Below are 22,802 nucleotides of genomic sequence, written 5' to 3'. Positions count from 1 at the left end.
AGTGTCTCTAATGCATTTTCTGTGCTCTGTCCCCACTGGGGGATTTAGTCCTTTCTAATGAATGTATGCAGGATTGATTTTGAACTTGGTATAATTTAATCCATCAATTTAACATTAAATGCATATGCAAAGGGAGCCTCTTTGTGGCTGAAGACCAGAAGGGGACGTTCTTATTCATCTGAAATGAACTTGAGACATGAAAACCATCGGCTGCTATTCGTATCTGCCATGGGGTCTGTGACCGGGCTGTCCCGGGCTGCATGAGTCCTGAAGCACCTAAACCGGCCCACAGCCCCTCAGCGACTCCCGGGCACGGCTCACACTCCCTCAGAATGGAAGGATGTGGCTGCTTAGGGGCCTGGCTGCCACGCTGAGAGCTTTCTGGTCAAGCCGCGCTAGCATTGAGCTCTGAACTCAAGCCTGGAGCCGGATGGGGAGCTCGAAGCTAGTGTGCTGATGCGCCATTGAAAGTCACACCCGTGCCCAGGGCTGGACAACAGGGTGAACTGATGTCCTACTTCTTTGATCCTAATGGTCTGTCAAAGCCTTTAGACAGTGCATCATTTATAAAGCTCAAGGCCACACGGCAGCGGGGGAAGTGCAGTCCTTCAGGTGCGCACAGACTCCGGGGAGCTCGGGAGGTCAGAAAGAGCCAAGTGGTTGAAAACACAGCCCCTGAGCTGAGAGAGTTGCTGAGTCATTGTTGATTGTGCTGAGTGCAGCTGTGATTTCCTGACTCACTTCTGTGTGTGGGGGCGGGAGCAGGGTCCCCTTTTCCGCAGCTGTTCATTTCTCATGGCCGGGTCTCTCCAATGCCTCCCACTCTCTGACAGTCTGTGAGCCCAGCAGCAAGGCCTGCGTTCGAGGGAAACCAGAAGTGTTTCTGGCCCAAGGGATCCCCCACTCAGGCCTTTTTCAGACTCATAGTATTCACCGCAATGGGTGCTTTCCTGAGTTCTCCATGGGGACTTGAAGGTTTGCCCTAGAAACCAAGCCTCCTCTGGGATGTAATTCTCAGTCCTGTCCCCACCCTCTGCCATCCAGGGACTGGGCTGGGAACTTGCTGTGAGGATGAGAAGGCGGCAGAGCCCACGATGACACGGACCACTGCTGCACAGACCTCCAGGACTGTAAACTGACAGGGGCAAGCAGATACAGAGCAGATGGCCCACAACCTGGGGCAAAAGGAACATTTCTACTGCAAATCAACGCAATTATTGTGTTTGACAACGTTTTTCTTTGCACAAACTCTTCCACTTGACTTCCAAAAAGAATATGAGAGAGACTTAGTGCACACATTTGATTTTCACAATTGGAGACTCAGCCTCAATCAAGGAAGAAGAACTGGTGTTCAGGGGAACTCCGCAGCAGCCAAGGCTCATACTCCAGTAACATCTGTGCACTCCCTGCAAGGCTAACCATGGAAGTGCCCTAGAGTGTCCAGGTTCGTAATCGCCCACTCCTCCAAATGACTTCAGGACGGCTAAATGACCTTCCTAAAGTGCTATTATTTCAACCAGAAAGTCTCATTTCCCACAGACACACGGAACTGAGGTGGCCTCTGGCTCCCCTGTGAAGCCTTGTCCCTGGCCCCACTTTTTCTCCTGCTCTGTCCTGTCACCATCTGTGACTGCTGCGCTCTCTAATCCCGATGGCTGCCTTGGCCTCCAGAAGCCAGGCTGTGCCGCCTCCCTTTTGTCAGGGCCCTGCCCATGTGCACAGGCCCTCGGGGTCTGCAGAGCCCAGCTCAGCCCATCCCCAGAGCTCCACGTGCTCACAGAGGCGCACCCCTCCCGGGTCTTCCCAATGCCTTCCACACCCCTCCTGGCGGTGACTTGGGTTCCTCACAACTCGAGGGACACCAGTTCTGCCTGTGTGTGGCAGGACTCAGCTCAGCACCATGATCTTCCTGGACACCCAGCCAGGCAGCACAGGGTACAGGTGACCCGAGCTCTCTCCATCAGGCAGTGGCGTCAAGCCAGGCTGCTGGCTACACTGCCTAGGGAGCCTTCCTGACAGTCTGCTCAGAAACAACGCCAGTCAGCGAGGGCTTGGTGTGCGGCCGTGAGCACTGGCCTCACGAGCGCAGGGCTTGGCACGCTGGCACTGTGTGCGTCTGCAAGGCCCGGGTGTGGACAGAGGGGGACGGCATGGTCTAGGCCTCCTTAGAGCAGCCCCAAAGCCCGAATACTGTGGCCGAATGAGCCCTCGTTGCCTCCTTAGTGGGGACAGCAGATCTACATGGGGGCCCGTGGCATCGCCTGACGCAGTGGCTGCAAAAGCCCTGTGGACCTGAATGAGGAGCACCTGAGCTTCCCGCTCAGCTGAGCTGAGTCTTTAGAAAATGAATCCTTGTTGCTTCCCATACAAAATAAATGAACCTGAGCTGCAGCCAATGGACACCAACGGGGACATGAAGAAGAAACAATTGTATTTATTGTTATAAAGTAGACTTGCCCGGTTTGTGTGGGGTGTGCTTGGGATGTGAAGGGAGCTGAGTGTTCTCATGTCTGGGGTCCCCCCTTCCCTTAGTTGTCATGGGAAGAAGCCCCTTCTAACCTCACTTATTCTGAGGTGAACGCAGGTGGCCCCTACCCATGTCCTGACTGGAAAACAGCCTTCCTCGGCCCTGGGTGCAGCAGGAGGCCGGGGGAGCCCCACTGCCTTCTCCGTTCTCTTCCCAGAAGGTGCCCACCCTCCATCTAGATCCTGGGATTGTGAGCAGATCCAGCCCCAGCCCCGGGAACGTGCAATGCTTGCCACCAATTCCCACTGGGCAGAGCTGACCAGGTGCCGGGGATGAGGCCTTGCAGGGACAGGTGCTTCTCCAGGCTGATCTGCACCTGGCTGGGGGCTTCCTGAAGAAGCGGGGCCAGGGAAGGCGGGTCCTTCTTCGCAGTTCTCCGTGTGTCACTGCCATGTTTCTCTGGCCAGCATGGCGTCCCAGAAGCTCTTCCCCAGGCCAAGCAAGGCCACCCTCTCTCCTTTGTCTCCAAGCTGCCGGTGATGAGTTAAATGAATGCACAGCGAGTGTCCAGAATCCCCCCTCCCGTCCCCCGTGCACTCACTGCTCCCTGGGTGGTGACTCTTGTTGGACCCCCTCAGCTCCAGACCCCAGCTGGGGTCACACTGGGCACCCTTCCAGAACATGTCCCGTGTCCCCTCTGTTGCAGATCTGAGTCAGTTCCTTTGTGTGGGGCAGGATAGATGGCCTTGTCCAGGGAGGTGCCTTCTGCCTGGTGTTTTGGGTCCCATGGAACCCACTGGGATGCCTCTCGAGGCCCCGCACTGGGAAGGCAGGGACAGCCCAGCTGTGCACTGTGGCATCTGAAGATGGTGCTTCTGGATTCGACTGGCTTCGGCCTTAATGTGGACACAAAGAAAGAGTTCCTTTCTTGCCTAAACTTACAAGAGTAACTTCAGTTACAAATCAGCTGTTGGACCAACATGTACATTTCATATTTCTCATGTGGGTTTAGTTGCTCAAAGACTTGAAATTTTCATATTGCAGCAATGATTGTGGTGATGCTATAGAAGTCACTGGAATCGTTTTGCGCTTTTCACAAACATTTTACATGGGCTCAGAATTCTTCAGAGTAAACCGGCTTCCTGGTTTCTCAGCTCCAGCTTTGATGAACCCTGAAGCTGTCGCCTTGGGAAGTGACGCTGGGCCTCAGGTGTCAGGTGCAGACTGCACAGGCAGGTCCCATCTCATTCCCCCGAAACACCAAACTGCAGGAGAGAAAGGTTTCGTGAAAAGGCAGACGTGCTCTAACAGAGAGGATAAGAGAGTCAATATCAACAGAACACGACCTTAGAAGCTGGGAAGCAGAAGGAGAAGTGGAGACTCACTTAGCAGAACCAAGAAAGTGAAATTCTAGGTCTGAGTGAGAGAAGCTGAGACCACCCAATTGTGCCACAGAAACTCTGGGAGGCTCAGAGTCATTATCTCTGGCAGGAGGAAGTGGCATGGGGGAACGCCTAAGTACCTGGCGATTTTCTATTTTTTAGGGTAGGTAGTGGGTAGTGAGTGTTCCACACAAGGAGTTGTGTTGAAGACACTTGCACAGCAAGAAATCCCAAATACCACCCCCAACATCTGCAAATATGAAGTGAGTCAGTAAGAGCTCCTCATCCACTGGCCAGAGCAAAGGACAGTCACTAAACAGGTACGCGCTCCAGAGAACCAGATCAGCCACGGGTCAGGGGCTTCCCTGGCAGGTGCCTTCCCTGGACACGTATTTACTGAGTGGTGAACGGCATCGTGCAGCCTCACTTGCTTCGTGTTGATTCAGTGACCAATAAGAAAGATTTCTTTTCTCTGGATCTTTCTGGTGCCTCCCAGGAAGTGACATTTATCAATGGTCAGTAAGTTTAATTGATGATTTGGGTTACATATTCAATTTATTTATACCTGCCTTGTCCCATGAACAGTTTTAGCAGGTTTTTTACATACTCCCGATTAAACGATGCACAGTCATTCCCCTTTGCAGTCTTGCAGTGTGCAATACAGGGCTAACCGTGTTCATAATCTTAGCCTACAATGCTGACTACAAATTGCCAATGCTTAATCATTGTTAGCAAAACTCATGATGTGGAGAAGGAGCAGGAATCCCTTTTGATGGTGACAGACTCTGTTTCTCTGATGCTGACGATCTTTCCCCTGATACCACCAAAAAATTGTCTCCAGAGATCACTCAATCTCTCCTCGAAACTGTGGGTTTGCAAAATCACACATTGCTTCATTTTGATAATTTCATAAGTGCAGAGTTGAGCACTTGGCTGCAGAAGACCCTCTGGGGAGTTTTGGAATGCAGGTCTTGGGTACTGGTTTCCACTACCATGCCTTGTGGAACAAGCGGCCCCAGAGAGAGTCACCGGGCACTGGCCCTCAAAGGGCCCATGTGCGGAAGAGGGAGACAGCCCCAGGTGGGGTTAGCCACGCGCTCCGAGAGGCCTGGGGCACAGCCCTCGGTACTTCAGCATCAGTGAGAGATGAAGCCGCAGGAGACCTCTTCTGCAGAGGGAAGGGCCGTGTGAGCTCAGAGGTCCAGGCAGCGCCTCTCTCCCACCCTGACCGCCTGCGCCAGCTCCCACCCGGACTGAAGGTGCTGCTTTCCTGCAGGTTCTCTGGCTAAGGACCGAGGAGGCAGCGGCATATCATCTTCCCTGTCTGTGGTGTCATAGCAAATGGCCCTTCCTTTTTCTCACTGTGCAGTTGGCCTTGAGGTGAAGCTCAGAGCACAGGACGCATTGTTAGAGACTGGTGAAGCTGTGTGTTGTACCAGAGAAGACACATGGCCTTATTTCCCATGTGATGAGTTTTCAGAGTGATGTGAAGACCTGCCCTCTTACTGAGCACCACCTCTCAAACGGCTGAGGGCTCTGATGTGGTCCACTTGCAATGTGGGAGGTCATCCTAGCAGAGGGCAAGGGAGGGGAGCTGGCCGCAAAGGTGGACAGTCAGGCTGGAGGGCCTGAGACCCCCAAGAGATCCCCTTGCTACGGGACAGGGGGCTGGCGTTTCTGGAGACAGTGTGCTAACTCCAAGAGCCCAGGGAGGGCCATGCTCCTGGGAGCCAGCCTCTGCAACCTGGCTTTCTGGTGCAGTGGGGCGGCGGGGCTGAGCCCAACCTGGCTTTCTGGTGCAGTGGGGCAGCAGGGCTGAGCCTGGCCTCTCTGTGCCGGTGGCTGGCTGCCCCTTCTCAGGGGTACAGGTGACATGCAGTCTGCACACATGGACTGCACAGGGGCCTGTTGCCTCCCTGGACACTCCTGCTCCCAACTTGGGGCGGGTCAGCTCAGCCCAGAGCGCCCAGTACCTTCTGAAGTTATTTTCTCCTCTTTACCAGGAAGAAATGTTTATAGGAAAAGAAACGATGGCATATAATTTTGGAAAACAAATGTATTTTGAGGGCTACTGCTTGTAGCTGGGTTTCCCAGATGCAAAGTTTACACATTTTATTGTCATCCTTCCATGTTTTGTGCATACGTGATCGAGAGGTGTGTGTGTGTGTGAGTGTGCATGCGTGGGATGCCAATGTGTACGTGGTACAACTGTGTGTGCACAGGTGTGTGTTTTTGCTCTGAGTATGTGCAGTGTGTGTGTGTGATACGTATGTTGTATGTTATGTTGCGGAATGCCCATGTGTGTTATGTGGTGTGTGTGCCTTGTGTGCAGGGGCATGTCTGTGTGTGTTACATGCCTGTGCTGTGTGCCCGTGTCTGTGTGACTGGTCACTGTCGTGTGTGTTGTGTGTGTCTGAGAACGGGGTGCTCGCTCTGTGTGTCGGGTTTATGTACGTGGTGCATCTCTCTATGGAACTTGGTGGGAATGAAGAATCAGGTTAACCTCCCAGCTCTCAATCAGAAAATGACAACCAAAATTTGCAGTCACACAGAGAAGATGAATTTCTTAATGTCTGGCTGGACTTTCCGCTGAGGTCTTAACCACCTGGAAAGCTGAGGTGCAGCGTACGTGATTGATGGCACACGGACGAGGGTGGTTTCTGCTGAGCACTTCAGGCATGAAATTCAAACTCAGCAAAAGAACCCCCTTTGCCAGCCCCCTGCTGTTGTTCTAACCCAGTCGCTTGTCCCGCTCTTCTCGGAAGATGGCAGCCGCACTTGAGTGGGTTATCAGAGTGGCTGCTTTTCATCAGGAAGAGGCAGAGAGAGGCTGAGTCAAGTGGAACCACTGCAGTCCCCCACTGTCAGGCGGCCCCCACCCGCACTCGGAGCCTGCCCAGGGGCAGCTTTGTCTAGACAGGGAGGGGTACAAGGACTCGAGCTGAGCAGGGCACCGGGCAGTGGCGGCACCAAGCTCTGTGCTCAGAACAGCCTCGACCCAAAGCCGGATAAGTGACCCGGCAGTCCCAGCCCCATCTCCTCCCTGCTAAGCACTGGCAGGACCCACAGGTGAGGAGGGAGGAGGGCAGGCACTTCCTGCTGCCTCTGGACATTTTTCATTCTCAGGAGCAGCACAGACCTGGCCACTCCATGTACAGAAAGTGCCCTTGCAGTGTTGCCCTCCCACACCATAGGCCACACACCTGGACATTCCACAACATATAACGTACACATCACACACACACACACACTGCACACACTCAGAGCAAAAACACACCTATGCACACACAGTGGTACCATACACACATTGGCATCCCACAGCGTCCCATCTGGCCACAATTGCCTCTCCCCTGTTAATGACTCTCAGGACACTGGACATAGGAAAGGGCAGTGACCCATGACAGATGACACGCAAGTGAGCTGAGCCCTGACGCTCTCCAGCTTCCTGCCTGAAGAGAGTCTCTGAACCATGACACAGGGAGAGGAGCCCAGGCACAGCCCACAGCCTGGCTGAATGCAGGAGGCAGAGCCGAGAGTCTGTGGAGGTGACAGAAAGTGACGTTTGCCCTACAGAGTCCTGCAGAAAAGAGACAGGTGTGGAGCACGAGCTCCTGGGATCCACAGCAGGTCTGGATGGAGGAGCCCACAGAGTGCTGCTTGGTGCACGATAGACTGGATTAAGAAAATGTGGCACATATACACCGTGGAATACTATGCAGCCATAAAAAAGGATGAGTTCATGTCCTTTGTAGCTGGAAACCATCATTCTGAGCAAACTATCACAAAGGCAGAAAACCAAACACCGCATGTTCTCACTCATAGGTGAGAATCAAACAATGAGAACACTTGGACACAGGAAGGGGAACATCACACACTGGGGTCTGTTGTGGGGAGGGGGGAGGGGGGAGGGATAGCATCAGGAGATATACCTAATGTAAATGATGAGTTAATGGGTGCAGCACACCAACATGGCACATGTATACATATGTAACAAACCTGCACCTTGTGCACATGTACCCTAGAACATAACGTATAAAAAAAAGTATTTAATCCCATCAGCATAGCAATTTAAAGATCAAAGATTAAAATTTTATAAAACAAATTGTGAGATAATGCAATGTCAATCTTGCAATGTTTTATGAGAATAATGCAATCATATTACAATATATAAAATTTTCACATGTCTAACAAAAGCTTTATAAAATGAACATATTGTATAGAGTGTGATTACAAACTGAAAAAACAATTTTCTTAAATACAAGATGTGACAGAACATAGTTATGAGGATTTACTAGGTAAGGTATTTTGAGGACTTCTTAAAACAATAAACTACACATCTTATATATTGAAAAAGAAAGAAAGAAAGAAAGAAAGACTCACGAAATGGGAAGGAGGCTCCGGGAAGGAGTAGAGGTCAACGCCCAGCACTCACCCTGGGCCAGCCACCTCTCCTGCTGGGGAAAGTCGAATATGCATTGGGTAGAGCGCACAGGACCAGCACTCACCCTGGGCCAGCCGCCTCTCCTGCCAGGCAAAGTTGAATACGCATTGGGTAGAGCGCACAGGAGAGCGCTGCCTCAGTACTGGAGAATAATTCATCCTTAATTGCTCACCTCTCAGGTTCTGCCTAACAAATCTTAAAAGCGAGATCCAAAAGGATTGATATTGTTTCAAAGAAACTCAACGTTGTTCTTGAACAATTCTCAAGAATATGTGTAGAAGTACAAAAATATCCATCACCCAGCAAAGTAAAATTCTCAATATTTGGCATCCTATTATAGACTGAATTGAATCATTCCCCAAAATTCACTTGTTGAAGTTGTTTTATTAATATGGTTAATTACATTGCTGGTTTTTTTTTTTTTTTTTTTTTTTTTTTTGACAGGGTCTCACTCTGTTGCCCAGGCTGGAGTGCAGTGGTGCAATCTCGGCTCATGGCAACCTCTGGGTTCAAGTGATTCTCCTGCCTCAGTCTCCTAAATAGCTGGGATTACAGGTGCCTGCCACCATGCCTGGCTAATTATTTTTTTTGAGACAATATTTTGCTCTTGTCACCCAGGCTGGAGTGCAATGGCATAGTCTCGGCTCACTGCAACTTCTGCCTCCCGGGTTCAAGCGATTCTCCTGTCTCAGCCTCCCTAGTAGCTGGAATTACAGGTGCCCACCACCATGCCCTGCTAATTTTTGTAATTTTAGTAGAGTCAGAGCTTAACCATGTTGGCCAGACTGGTCTCGAACTCCTGACCTCAGGTGATCCACCTGCTTTGGTCTCCCAAAGTGAGCCACTGTGCCTGGCCCATTGCTGGGGTTTTAATGTTAAGTCAGTGTTGGAATATGGGCATGAACCTACTCATGATGTATTATCCTTGTTGTATACAACTGGAGGTAATTTGTTAGAATTTTGTTCAGAAGTTGTACATCCATATTGAGAGTTTTTATTTTTATTTTTTTCCGTAGTTTTAAGACTTTGTATGGTTTTGGTATTAGGGTATACTGACTTTAAAAATGAATTGGGAAAAAAAATTTTGTCTTCAATTTTATAAAAGAGTTTGTGTAGAAATTGTAGAAAGTAAAAACTTTCCCCCTCAAAATTTAAGAATAAATAATAAGTGTTAGAAATAATAGTTTATTTTAAGGCCGGGCGCGGTGGCTCAAGCCTGTAATCCCAGCACTTTGGGAGGCCGAGACGGGCGGATCACGAGGTCAGGAAATCGAGACCATCCTGGCTAACACAATGAAACCCCGTCTCCACTAAAAATACAAAAAAATTAGCCGGGCGAGGTGGCGGCGCCTGTAGTCCCAGCTACTCGGGAGGCTGAGGCAGGAGAATGGCGGGAACCCGGGAGGCGGAGCTTGCAGTGAGCCGAGATCGCGCCACTGCACTCCAGCCTGGGCGACAGAGCGAGACTCCGCCTCAAAAAAAAAAAAAAAAAAAAAAAAAAAAAAGAAATAATAGTTTATTTTAAAAACTAACTTCTTTCAAGCCTCCTTGCTTTGCGCTAATAACTCTTTGTTAAGCCCTATCCTGTGTAGCTGTTAGACATGCTCAAGGGCACGTAGTACATTCTATGTCCTTGTACCTTAACCAAGATATTTGTATTGGACATGCTCATAGGCATGTCCCAGCTCACAGCCTATGCCTCTTCCTTATTTAGAAATATTATAACTTTTCTACCTATTTTTAAAAAGTATTTAATTATTAGCAAATCGAGTTTTAATTTAAATTATGAGGTCTAGCTCCAGCCAACAGAGACAGGACACAGCAATAAAGACCTCAATTAGGAATAAATATTCTAATGTCTCCTTATTCTATATGTACCCTTGCCATTATTCCATCTGCAAAGGGCACCTTTACTACAAAAAATAAAAAATTACCTCACTAAAAAAAAAAAATTTTTGTCTGAATGCTAATTTCTCCTTGCAGCACCGAAGAACAAACATTTTACATTTCTAACAGAAATAGTATAATTTCTTCCCTAAATGTTTGGTAGGATTCACCCGTGAAGCCACTACAGAAAACAGTGTGACAGTTTGTTTAAAAGTTGATGGCCAGGCATGTGGCTCACGCCTGAAATCCCAGCACTTTGGGAGGCTGAGGGTGGTGGATCACCTGAGGTCAGGAGTTTGAGACCAGCCTGGCCAACATACTGAAACCTCATCTCTACCCAAAATGCAAAAATTAGCCAGGTGTGGTGGTGGGTGTCTGTAGTCCCAGCTATGTGGGAGGCTGAGGCAGGAGAATTGCTTGAGCCCAGGAGGCGGAGGTTGCAGTAAGCTGAGATAGTGCCACTGTATTCCAGCCTGGGCACCAGAGCAAGACTCTGTCTCAGGAAAAAAAAAAAAAAAAAAAAAAGAAAGAAAGAAAGAAAAAAAAAGTTGACCACACTCCTAAAATGTATTCCAGCCTTCCCCTCCTAGGTATTTACTCAAGAGAAATGAAAGTTTATGTTTTCTCACCAAGACTTCCACTTAAATGTTCATAGGAACTTTATTTGTAGTATCCCCACATTGTAAACAAACCAAACCTTCATCATTAAGTGAATGCATAAACAAACAGAGGATATGCTCATTATCCTGATTGTAATAATGGTTTCACGGTTGTATATATCTGACAAAATGTGTCAAATTATACACTTAAATATTTGTAATTTATTGTATGTCAATTATACCTTAGGAAAGGTGCTACAATATGAAACACTATAATATAAAATGTATTTTAATAGGCAAAGATCTGAAAACAACCGTATATGTTGTAAACAGAATAATTACAAATGCTTCTGTGAATGTAAAAATATAACAGTAGAAAGAAAACTTTGATAGGCTGGGCATGGTGGCTCATGTCTGTAATCTGAGTACTTTAGGAGGCCAAGATTGGCCGATCACTTGAGGTCAGGAGTTTGAGACTAGCCTGAGAAACATGGTGAAACCCCATCTCTGCTAAAAATGCAAAAGTTAGCCAGGCATGGTGGCAGATGCCTATAATCTTGGCTACTCAGGAGGCTGAGACAGGAGAATTCCTTGAATCTAGGAGGCAGAGGTTGCAGTGAACCAAGATTGTGCCACTGTGCTACAGCCTGGGTGACAGAGCAAGACTCCATCTAAAAAACACACACACACACAACTTGATAAATGAGTTAAATAGAAGAGATGACACAGATAAAGAGAGAATAAGTGGACTAGAAGATAATGCTGAAAAATGACTCAGAACACAACATAAAGTCGAAGACATTTTAAAAATGTCATATAGAGTTTGAAAGATATTACAGATGGGGTTAGAAGTTCTAATATGCTATCTAATTGGAGTTCACAAAGGAACTAGTTGAGAGAATGAAGAAAAGTAACTATGTAGAAAGTTAATCACTGAGAATTATCTAAAATTTATAAAAAACATGGATGCCATAATCATTTGCCATCAGATAAATGCAAATCAAAACCACAATGAGAGACCATCTCACACCAGTTAGAATGGCAATCATTAAAAAGTCAGGAAACAACAGATGCAGGCGAGGATGTGGAGAAACAGGAACACTTTTACACTGTTGGTGGGACTGTAAACTAGTTCAACCATTGTGGAAAACAGTGTGGTGATTCCTCAAGGGTCTAGAACTAGAAATACCATTTGACCCAGCCATCCCATTACTGGGTATATACCCAAAGGATTATAAATCATGCTGCTATAAAGACATATGCACATGCATATGTTTATTGTGGCACTATTCACAATAGCAAAGACTTGGAATCATCCCAAACGTCCATCAGTGACAGACTGGATTAAGAAAATGTAGCACATATACACCATGGAATACTATGCAGCCATAAAAAAGGATGAGTTCATGTCCTTTGTAGAGACATGGATGTAACCAGAAACCATCATTCTCAGTAAACTATCGCAAGATCAGAAAACCAAACACCACATGTTCTCACTCACAGGTGGGAATTGAACAATAAGATCACTTGGACAAAGGAAGGGGAACATCACACACCGGGTCCTATTGTGGGGGGGGTGGTTGGAGGGAGGGATAGCATTAGGAGATATACCTAATGTAAATGATAAGTTAATGGGTGCAGCACACCAACATGGCACATGTATACATATGTAACAAACCTGCACGTTGTGCACATGTACCCTAGAACGTAAAGTATATATAAAAAGAAAAACCTGGATGCTTAGATTCAGAAACACAAATTCAAACAAGATACATAAAAAGGAATCTGCACCTAAATGCAATATAGTGAAATTTAAGGATAAATAGAAGATCTGAGAAGTATATGGAGAAGAGACAGATTAAAGAACTCATTAAAGATTGATAATGGGTTAACAGAATAAAGTCATTTGAATAAAGAAATCAAAGAACTACTGCAATTAGACTGACAGCTGACTTCTCCATCCTCAATATGGAAGCCAGGAGTCAATGGAATTACATCTTTGCGGTGCTGACATTAAGTAATGCCAACCTTTATTCATAAACCCAGAAAAACTATCTTTCAAGAAGTTTTCAGTTTCATCTTAAAGAAGAAAAAAATTCAGACATATGTAAACAATGAGACAAAGGTCAAAATTACCTTCTTTGGAGTGGTTTTCTCACCCTCTAAAAATGTCACCATTGCTATACTCTTCAGCTTACCAGTGCTATTCAAAATATCTTAATATCTTTTTTTTTATTCCTAGCACAATCTATCCCAGAGTCTTTATCATGTTGAACTCAATGATGTGTCTCACTTGCATCACATGTGAATAAAAAATAATGAGAGATAGTTATTTCATCCTGTGTTCTTCCTGAATTCTCTACTTTATTACTTCTATCTCTTGGGGTAAAAAAAATTCAGAGAACATTTAGGGTAAAAATGGGAACTCCCTTAATCCCCCCAAATGCGCTAGACAGACTAACATTGTTTTTCATTTCTGCATGTGCTCTCCTTTCTGTCTTCCAAGTTCAGAGCAAGAATTGCCACCATTTATTTAAGAGTGGTTCCTCCTTTCTTCTGGACACTTTACTCCCTATGTTCTGCATGTCTCGTCTCTCTGTTCAGAAGCTCTTACTTCCTCCCTTGCTGGAAAGACTTTCCTGTTCTTGTCTTCTGGGTCAAGCCTATGCATTGTTCATGACTACATCTAAGGGTCCTTTTACTATTAAGGCTGTGGGAACAATGCCCCTCACCCTGGAAAGGTCTTTTAACTGCAGACCCAGCACCCCTGTACAGACTTGGACCATGACTGATATGGTCTTTTTCCCTTGGACATTTTCACTTTGTCCATCTCACTCCATTCAGCTGAGACTTCTTTTGAGCAAGAACTGCTTGTTTTCCTCAGCACCTTCAGTGCCTCTTGTAACACCTGACATTGGTGAGCTGCTAGATAAAAGTCAGAGGAATGTGGAAATAAATTAATGAAAATTTTTTCTATGATTACCTCTAAACTTCTGGACTGATGTGTGATGAAGCAGCAGGAGCACGATGTGGCAGGATACGGAAGGACCAAGAGACACTGTCAAAGGAGGACAAGACACTGGGGTGTTTGGGCTGGAGAATGCCTGGGTGGCCAGCAAGTGATGCTCAGATTGGGGGAGGCCACTGCAACTGAAGCGTTTTGTGCAGGCTCTTGGTAGGAATCTTGTGTGGAGCCGTTTGCTTATCTAATGGTGGAATAGATTACCTCCAGGTCTCTATTGAACGTGAGTCAGGATCCGTGGGAGTGCCTGGGAGTCCACTGTCTCTCTCTCTCTCCAGTTCATCCTCCTTTGGATAAATTAATCCTCCTAAACTATTTCCAGCATTATTTCAGTCCATTGCTCACAACCCTCCAAATATGCTGCATTGCCTTTTAAATCAGACCCATTTTATAAAAGCCCTGCATGAGAGTCAAACTTGCTCCTTGATCCTCTGGTCCCCATGTGCCAAGGCCGTTCTGAGCATGTCCAGTATCTTCCGTCAGCCCCCGCCTCCTCCTCCTGCTGTGAGCCTCCTCTTGGGAGTCACCAGGGATTTCCAAGTTAACATATCCAAATTGAATACATGACCTTCAGGTTGTTCAGTTGGGAGAAGACTTGAATTTGCCCCCACAGGAAGGGGGTATGTCACAAAGTGGCAAATTTTCCACCTCTGGAAATGTCCAAGTAGAGAACAGACTACTGTCTCCCGCGAGTGCTTGAGAAAGGTGGCGGGGGCATTTCACCTCCCAGAGGCTCCTCCCAATGCCAAGATTCCAAATTCCTGTCAGTTTCAATCATCTGCTGGCAGAGATCAATCAATCAAGTTAAATCCGCCAGTTACCTCTTTTGTGTGTCCTTGCATATTATTGCTTCCACCTCGGCTGCCCAAATAAGACCCCAAGGCCTCTTCACCATGGCCCCTTCCTCCTGCCTGCCTGCACGGTGCCTGGCTCCCCAGGAGCCCCACGCTGTCTGAGGGAGGGCAGTGCTCACTCATCTTTGTGCATCTGCTACCCACCCTGGAGCAAGCACAGTGCAGACCCTCAATGCAGGCTCAGGACCCGTGGGAGGCGGGGAGGTCTTCAGGGAGATACAAGGAAAGAAGCGTGTCGCGGGGCCGGCAAACTTTAACTTTGCCAGGTGGGGGTAGCTGCTTGTGGCACTTCCTTTGCCATCAGTTCTGTCAGGGACAGGCTTTTCGAGACAATTCTATGAATTACTTCCTTCTGTATTACTGTCCTGCCATTCCTAATAGGCTATATTTTAATTTAAAACAGCAATTTACAGTGTAATTCATTTACAACAACACAATCCATTGTGATCACAATGCCATACATTTATGTTTTGAGTAATTTTTAATGCTTGTAGCAGCTGGGTCTCTGAAAATAACTAACATTTTTCACCTTGTGCAGCCAGTGGAAGAAAAAATCTCTGCTCTTTAATTATAGAACCACCAAAGACAACATGCAGCGAACAGGGCAGTTATAATTGCAAAATCAGAAATGGTTTGCTGAGAACATAGCAGATCCCTCCATGTAAACATGTAACTGCCAGGGAGAGCAGGTAAAGCCTGAGGCAGAACTGTGCCCCCTCCAGGCTCACAAGCCACGGTAAAGCCTGGAGAAGAACTGTGCCCACTCCAGGTTCACAGGCCTCGGTAAAGCCTGGAGAAGAACTGTGCCCACTCCAGGCTCACAAGCCACGGTAAAGCCTGGAGCAGAACTGTGCCCACTCCAGGCTCACAAGCCACGGTAAAGCCTGGAGCAGAACTGTGCCCACTCCAGGTTCACAGGCCTCGGTAAAGCCTGGAGAACTGTGCCCACTCCAGGTTCACAGGCCTTGGTAAAGCCTGGAACAGAACTGTGCCCACTTCAGGTTCAGAAGCCTTGGTAAAGCCTGGAGAACTGTGCCCATTCCAGGTTCATAGGCCTCGGTAAAGCCTGGAACAGAACTGTGCCCACTCCAGGTTCACAAGCCACTGTAACACAAGAAGCATCATTAGGAAGATGGAATTATAGAAAGAGTGGAAATAGTTCCCTCTAACCAAAAAGAGCTGTATTCAAAGGGCACGAAGTCGGGGTTTGTTTCTGCTTGTAGTTATTGGAAATGCACACACAGCCTGAGCCACAGCCTTGCATGGGTGTGCAGCTGTGTCCCGAAGGGCGGCACCCTCTTGCCCACCTGGGCACCACATTAACCACTTTTTTTCTCTCTCTTTTTTGAGATAGGGTCTTGCTCTGTTGCTCAGGCTGAAGTGCATTGGTGCAATCATGGCTCACTGCAGCCTCAATATCCTGAGCTCAAGAGAGGCTCCTGCCTCAGCCTCCCAAGTAGTTGAGACTACAGGCGTGCACCACCATGTCCAGCTGACTTTTTTATCTTTATATTTTTAATTTTAAAGGAATCTATTTGCAGAATACTTACTGGCTAATTTTTAAATTTTTTGTAGAGACGAGGTCTCACTATGTTTCCCAGTCTAGTAGGGAACTCCTAGGCTCAAGTAATCCTCCCACCTTGGCCTCCCAAAGTGCTGGGATTATAGGCATGAGTCCTATACTTCGCTGCCATTTTCTTTTTGAATTAAGGTGTTCTGGGAGTGATTAAGCCACCTGTGCTCCTATGTAACTAAAATCCCTCATTGCACACTTAGCATCAGAACTGCTAGGCAGGACCACACCTGCCACCGAGGCACTGGCCTTCGACAGTCACACCAACGTCCTCCGCCACAGACACTTCAAATCTTCATTTCTTCACGTTTCTGTCCCTGCTCACAGGTGCATGAGGATTGGACTCCGCCTCCCATCTTGGTCTTGCAGTGAAGTGAAGGCTGAGCCAAGAGCTTGCTTTCAGCGTTAGTATTTCCGTGATGAAAAGACAAGAGAAAGCTCTGTGCTCTCCTAGGGCGTCCGCTGGGTGGGAGTCTGTGGCTCCAGCTGCTCAAAGGCGAGACTTCAACTTGAAGGTTCTCCAGCCTGGAAATTTGGAGTATGTTCCCTTTGGAAAATTTCCACCCACCACATTTTCCTTCCATTTCTTTTGTCTCGATATAGCGGTCCAGGAAACTGGAGAGAATGCGGCAAAGAAAAATAAAATAAAATGAACCCAACATGCGGGTTCCCAACACTCTTCCTTTAAGCACTATTAATGAGAATGAAATGTGATTTTCTTACAATTTGATTCATTCAATGTATGTTTCTTGGGCCATGCTCTGCACTAGCCAAGGTGCTGGGGTCGGGGAAACACTGCAGGTGCAGCAGAAGTAGGGGTGCCTCCCACGGGCTCCTGGTAGCCCCTGGCTGTACACACGAGGTAATGACGTTAACATGGTGACAGGCGACGGCACATGCCCTTGGCGCGATTCTCCTGTTCTCTTGCCTCCTCTGGTGAACATAAATCCTATCTAGAACACTAAATGTCCAGAAACGGACCCTACCACACTGTAATCTATTACTCTTGTAGAACAATGCACAGTAGGCCAGTCTTGACGTTCTCTCCAGAATAACCATTACTTGATTAAACATGGAGTCATCAACGGTTTTTTATCATTCTTTTATTTATTTATTTATTTTTTGAGATGGAGTCTCACTCTGTTGCTCAGGCTGGAGTGCAGTGGCACGATCTCGGCTCACTGCAACCTCTGCCTCCCAGGATCCAGTGATTCTCGTGCCTCAGCCTCCTGAGTAGCTGGGATGACAGGTGCCTGCCACCACGCCCAGCTAATTTTTGTATTTTTAATAGAGACGGGGTTTTGCCATGTTGGCCAGGCTAGGCATTTTTTGTTTTAATGAAAGAGTTCTGACTCTTGGGCCTTGGAGACGCAAGCCCAGGCCCACTCCGTGTCACCACTGGCTGCTCCATTCTCCTGCTTGTCATTGATATATGCGGCATGGAAATAAAGGGAGCGCTGGTAACAGAGGCGGAGTAAACGCACATTAAGGAGAGCCGCCCGTGCCTGCCCTTATCTGCATGTGCAGGTCGGGTAGATCCATCACTGCAGGGGCAGCCGGCTCCGGATCTCAGACCCGCCAGAGGCCGGGAGGGAGGAGCAGCGTGAGGAGTACGCCGCGGACCGCGCGGTGAAATGCAGCCCTTTCCATTTAGAAATTTCTATTGGGGGCAGGGGCAAAGTATCTATAATAATTTTAAGGACATTTCCCAAATGTTTATTTAGATAAAAGATAGATAACGGTCAAGCTCCCGAACCTGCGGCCTGATAACTAGGCTTTATTAATGACCTGCCATATGCCAGGGCTGGGTAATTAAAGTTTTTCCCCCAAAGGAAGAGAGTGGACAAATTTATTTGATGGTTTGATAACCAGGGACACTGGTTGAAAACTATTGATATAATCGGAGCTCATTCGATTTACTTGCGACAGCCACTCCTATCAGCTAATTTCACCTGTGAATAGTTAATTACCCCGGATGCATATGGGCCGGCCATTAATAACCTGGACTGTCAGGGCTCCTTTGTCCCCACATGCGCCTTTTATCTCCCGAATCTCCTTCTTCTTTTTTTTATTCCTTCCCATTCTCTCTCTTAAAAAAAAAAATAACGCTTGGGAAGACAGATGTGAGCTGTGAGATTCCGCGGCTATGTAAGAGGAGGCGCCAGGGCCTGGGTGCAGAACGAGTCTCCAAGTGTGGCGTGAACACGGTAGGGTGGCTGGAGCTCCCTGGCCAGCCCCGGCGGAGGCGCTGCCTCCAGACCCAGCCTGTGTGCAGAGGGGCTGGGGGAGCTCGGACACCGGGCTGGCTGGCCTTTGCCAATGGACCTCGGATGTGTCCAGGCCCAGCGAGGGCCGGCAGCCCAGTGGGGCCACTCCCTCGTCCCTGGAGTCCCCAGCGAAGCACTGGAGGCTTCCCTCTCCTGGGAATGTGCCTTTCCACAGCGGGACCTTGCTCTGTGTTGTTCATCCTGCTCCAGTGTCTGGGTCTCGACCAAGTCAACCGACCTCTCTGACGTTCATTTGCTCAGATGTAAGGTGCAGTTGACAGCATCTGTGCTGGAGCACGTGGTGGCCTAAGGGCAACAGGTGAAAAGGGCATCTCAGAAGACACCCTCAGGACAGGGGGATGCCAAATGCCACAAGTGGTGGAGGGTGCCCTGGCTCCGAAGGGCTCCTGAGCCTGGCAGGCTGGTGCCGACACATGTGCTGGGGCTCACTCTAGCTGTTCCCTCGTCGCTTTTATGGATGTTCACAGAGTAGGGTGAACTTCTGCTTCCCCCACATTTTGCTTTTCAGGACTATGTGTCTTCTGTGACCACGGCTGTCCTAGGCTCCAGTGGGATCTCCTTGCCGGCCCAGCAAAGAGGGCGAGCTCAGAGCAGGCTAGGGTCAGGGGGAAGGGAAGCCTCATTGTGCAGACAGATGCTCTCTGCAGGGGACGCTGCTCACTGGAGTGTGGAAGATGGCCAGAGATGGGGAGACGAGGCGGGGACAGGAGGTTCCTGAGAGCTGCCCCTCCCAAGGGGAGGTGACCACAGAGGGGCCTTTGTCTTCAACAGAGCCCATCCGTGTCCACAGCAGACAGGGCTGGTGATCCCCAGCAGGCGGGGGTCAGAGGCAGGTGGAATCAGGGAGGAGGCAGAGGGCCCTTCCTCCAGGACGCTGTGCGATCCACTGGGTCCCGCACTTCCTCTTTCTCCCTGTTTTCTGTCTGTCTCCCCTAGGGTTGAATTCCCTGAAGCTGAGCAGAGCTTCCCCTGCCTCGATGTCCACCCACAGCAGGACCACAGGGGTGCAGCAGGTGTGCAGGGAAGGCTGGAAGAATGAATGACCTGCAGAGGAAGTGCTTGCTCAGTGATTGGCAGGATGGAGTCGCTGACTTTAGGGAGGATGCGGACCATCCAGCCTCGTGGTCGTCCCCTCGGTGACCTCCAAGCCCATTTCTGTGTCACCAAGCGGAGGAGTGCTTCATGAGTTTGGGTGCTCAATCAAGGACACTTTGGGGCCCCTGGAGAAGGAACAAGGTGGGTAGCGGGCAGCCCAGGGCATCACTCTAGTTTTGAAAAGTTCTCTGATGGATCGTAAAGTGCAGCCAGAACCATTGACCTTCCCTAGAGGACAGCACTAGTTTTCAAACTTGGTTGCACTTTGGAATCCCCACCGAGAAGCTTTAGAAATACTGATGCCAATGTCTCACCAGAGGGATTCATGATCAATTGGTCTGGAGTACAACCTGGGCCTGGGGATTGTTAAAAACTCCCCAGGGGATCTGAACTTCCGCAGCCTGGACTGAGACCACTGAGTGTGAGATTCCTGTGCAAACTAAGCCTGTGCTCCATCAAGGCTCCAGGGATGCTGGGTGTGGGGCCATGGGCTGACCTGGCCCAGATCAAGTTCTTTAAGGCCACCTGTGTTACTCTAGGCTCGGTCCTTTGAAAGATGCTTCAGTACCGCCCAAAACCATCCCCCAAGGGCTTTGAGGGGCCAAGGTGGTCCTCAAGGAGGATAAGTGACCCTCAGTTCCTTGCTGGACACCCCTCCCTCCCCAGACACACCGATCCCTGCAGGTAGAAGGAAAGAGGGAAACAAGGGCTCCACCAAACACCCCTCATCCCGTCCTGTTAGCCTACCCCAGACACATCTCCTCCCGTGGTCCAGCTGCCAGTGAAACCACTTTTGCAAAATTATGACTGAGACAGTGAAAGAGAGCTAACTTAACCAACTCCATCTTCCTTCTAACCTCCAAGCTGTCCTTGTTCATTCCTGGGCATAGGCTGAACTAACTTTGGGAGAAACTTTGTTTATAGTTTAAACAAAAACAAAAACAGCGCTTTCCCAAGGTAGACCTCCGTCTTGCTGGGGACTAGATTGCCTTTGTAGGACTAACAGCCACAAGATTAGAAATGATGGTTTAGGAGTCATGCAGCTGGAGGCTACTAGATTCTGACCCTCCCTAAACTGGTTCTAGGATCAGTGCTTGAGAAATTTTGCAGACCCTGCACTTGATGGACCACCCAGATCGATAACTGTCTCATCTGATCTTGTGGCCCTCACCCAGGAACCGACTCAGTGCAAGAGGACAGCTCCAGTTTCCTATTATTTCATGCCTGACCAACCAGCACTCCTGGCTCACTGGCTTCCCCTCATCCACTGAGTTGTCCTTAAAAACGCTGCTCCCCAAATGCTCAAGGAGACTGACTTGAGTAGTAATAAAACTCCGGTCTCCCGCACAGCCGGCTCTGTGTGAATTACTTTCTCTATTGTAATTCCCTGTCTTGATGAATCAGCTCTGTCTAGGCAGTGGGCAAGGGGAACCCCTTGGAAAATTACACCAGCACCGTTCACCAGCTCCCACCAGGCCAAGGCACCCCCCAGGCTGACCTAGGCCCATCATCCTCTGGCCTTTGGGTGGGCCTGGCCCAAGAGAGGCTCTGCAGGGGTGGAGGCAGGAGGAGCCCTGCGTGGCTGCGCTTGCCTCCCTGGCCCGGTGGACACCACTATCCCCTGGCTCTTGTACTCTCAGAGCCTGCAGGGCTGCCTTCTCCCCTGCCCTGCTGCCTGGGTGAGGTGCCACTGCCCATGACAGTTCATTCTTGCTGCCAGGAAGACCAGCACCAGAGAAGTGGAGAAGACAGATTTTACCCAGGGCAGTCACGTGAGGGGCGGGGCCCGCTGTGGAGCTGGGCTCCATGGCAGACATGGCAGGACAGGAAGAGACTTGCAGCCAGGGAACGGGGGTTGGTGGGTGGGGAGGGACCGCCAGGAGACATGGAGCCCCCCTTTTTCTGGCAGAACCAACCTCACAGAATTCCTGCTGACTGGAGGCTGGGGGTCAGGTACTGAGGGTCAGAGAGAGGAATTTTCCAGATACTGAGGGTGGCCAGTACCAAGGGTGGGGGGTTCTTGTTACAGTGACCTAGTGCGGTTCACTGTTAAAACTGGATTGTACTGGAAAGGAGGCAGATGAGCCTAAGAGGAGGTTCAGGAGACTGGCTGCAGTTTGGACCCCAAATAATCTATCACAAGCCCCCACTCCCAGCCAGCTGCCATGGGACCCTCTCCCTTAACCAGCTGAGCACCCCTCCCATCCTCCGTTCCCAGAGAGTCACTGACCCTCCCGTCCTCCATTCCCAGAGAGTCACTGACCCTGCCGTCCTCCATTCCCAGAGAGTCACTGACCCTGCCGTCCTCCATTCCCAGAGAGTCCACTGCCCCTCACCTCCTGCCGCCACCTGCCCATCCTGTCCTGCAGCAGCCAGAGGGATGGTGGGAAACCCACGCAGCACTCACCATTCCCTTGCCGGGCTCCGCAGGGGCGCCCATGGCTCTTAGGACAAATCCAGGCTCCTTGCCCCAGGCACTGGCCCCGTGGCCCTGATCCCTGGCCCTTGCCACCCTCTCCTCCCTGCCCCCAACGGCCCTGACCCAGGGCCTCACCACCCTCCCTTACTGCCCCCCATGGCCTTGACCCCCACTCTGCCCTCCCTTTTCCACCCCCCACAACCCTGATCCATGGCCTGGCCACCCTCTCCTCCCCACCTCCTAGCGCCCTGACCCCCACCCTCTTGCCCTCTCCTCCCTGACCCCTAGAGCCCTGGATCCCACCCTCTCGCCCTCTCCTCCGTGACCCTCACTGCTGTCTTCACAGCCATCTCCTCCCTGCCCTCAGGAGCCCCTCAGCAGCCCGCCCAGGTCTGCCCAGCATAGCCACCATCCCTTCTGCTCAGAAAGTCTCAGCTCAAGGCACTCTCTGCAGAGGGCCCCTGCACCCCTGGAGTGACCCCTCCCCACTCTCCACCACTTCCAAGCCTCAGGCATCACTGCTGGGGGAGCCTCAGGCTCTCCTGGGACTGAGCTCCCTTGTCTTCTAGCTCCCTTGTCCCACTAGGACCTGGTTGCCAGCCCCCACCTGCAAACCTGGAGCTAGAGGCTAGCCACAACACCCTGTGGTTCTGGTGGGGGCTGGAGAAGGGAAAGGGCCCAGCTCTCAGGGTTCCCCGTCATGCTGTGCCAGGTCTTGCTGACTCAGGGACTGTGCTGGCCATGGCATTAGGGAGAAAGGCTGCAGCCAGCAGGG

General features: G+C 49.6%; 1 protein-coding gene across 26 annotated transcripts in view; it reads left to right on the top strand.

Moving 5' to 3' along the window:
• The window catches only part of NDUFS6 (NADH:ubiquinone oxidoreductase subunit S6), a 183,703-nt gene that overhangs the window by 79,262 nt on the left and 81,639 nt on the right, over positions 1-22,802 (top strand). The window contains exon 1 of one of the 26 annotated variants that reach the window (XM_050795330.1): positions 2,796-2,799. The exons of 20 other annotated variants lie outside the window; for them this stretch is intronic. The gene's annotated coding sequence lies outside the window, so the exon portion shown is untranslated. Of the gene's footprint in view, positions 1-2,795; positions 2,800-5,513; positions 5,518-6,270; positions 6,275-14,509; positions 14,514-18,847; positions 18,852-21,389; positions 21,394-22,802 lie in introns of those variants that run through there. 5 more of the 26 variants (XM_050795315.1, XM_050795280.1, XM_050795296.1 and 2 more) reach the window with 5 other exon arrangements.

This window comes from Macaca thibetana, chromosome 6 (assembly GCF_024542745.1).
Source record: "Macaca thibetana thibetana isolate TM-01 chromosome 6, ASM2454274v1, whole genome shotgun sequence".
NCBI classification, from domain to species: Eukaryota; Metazoa; Chordata; class Mammalia; order Primates; family Cercopithecidae; genus Macaca; species Macaca thibetana.
The sequence above is the reverse complement of the archived record's forward strand: the minus strand, read 5'-3'. Positions and strand labels throughout refer to the sequence as shown.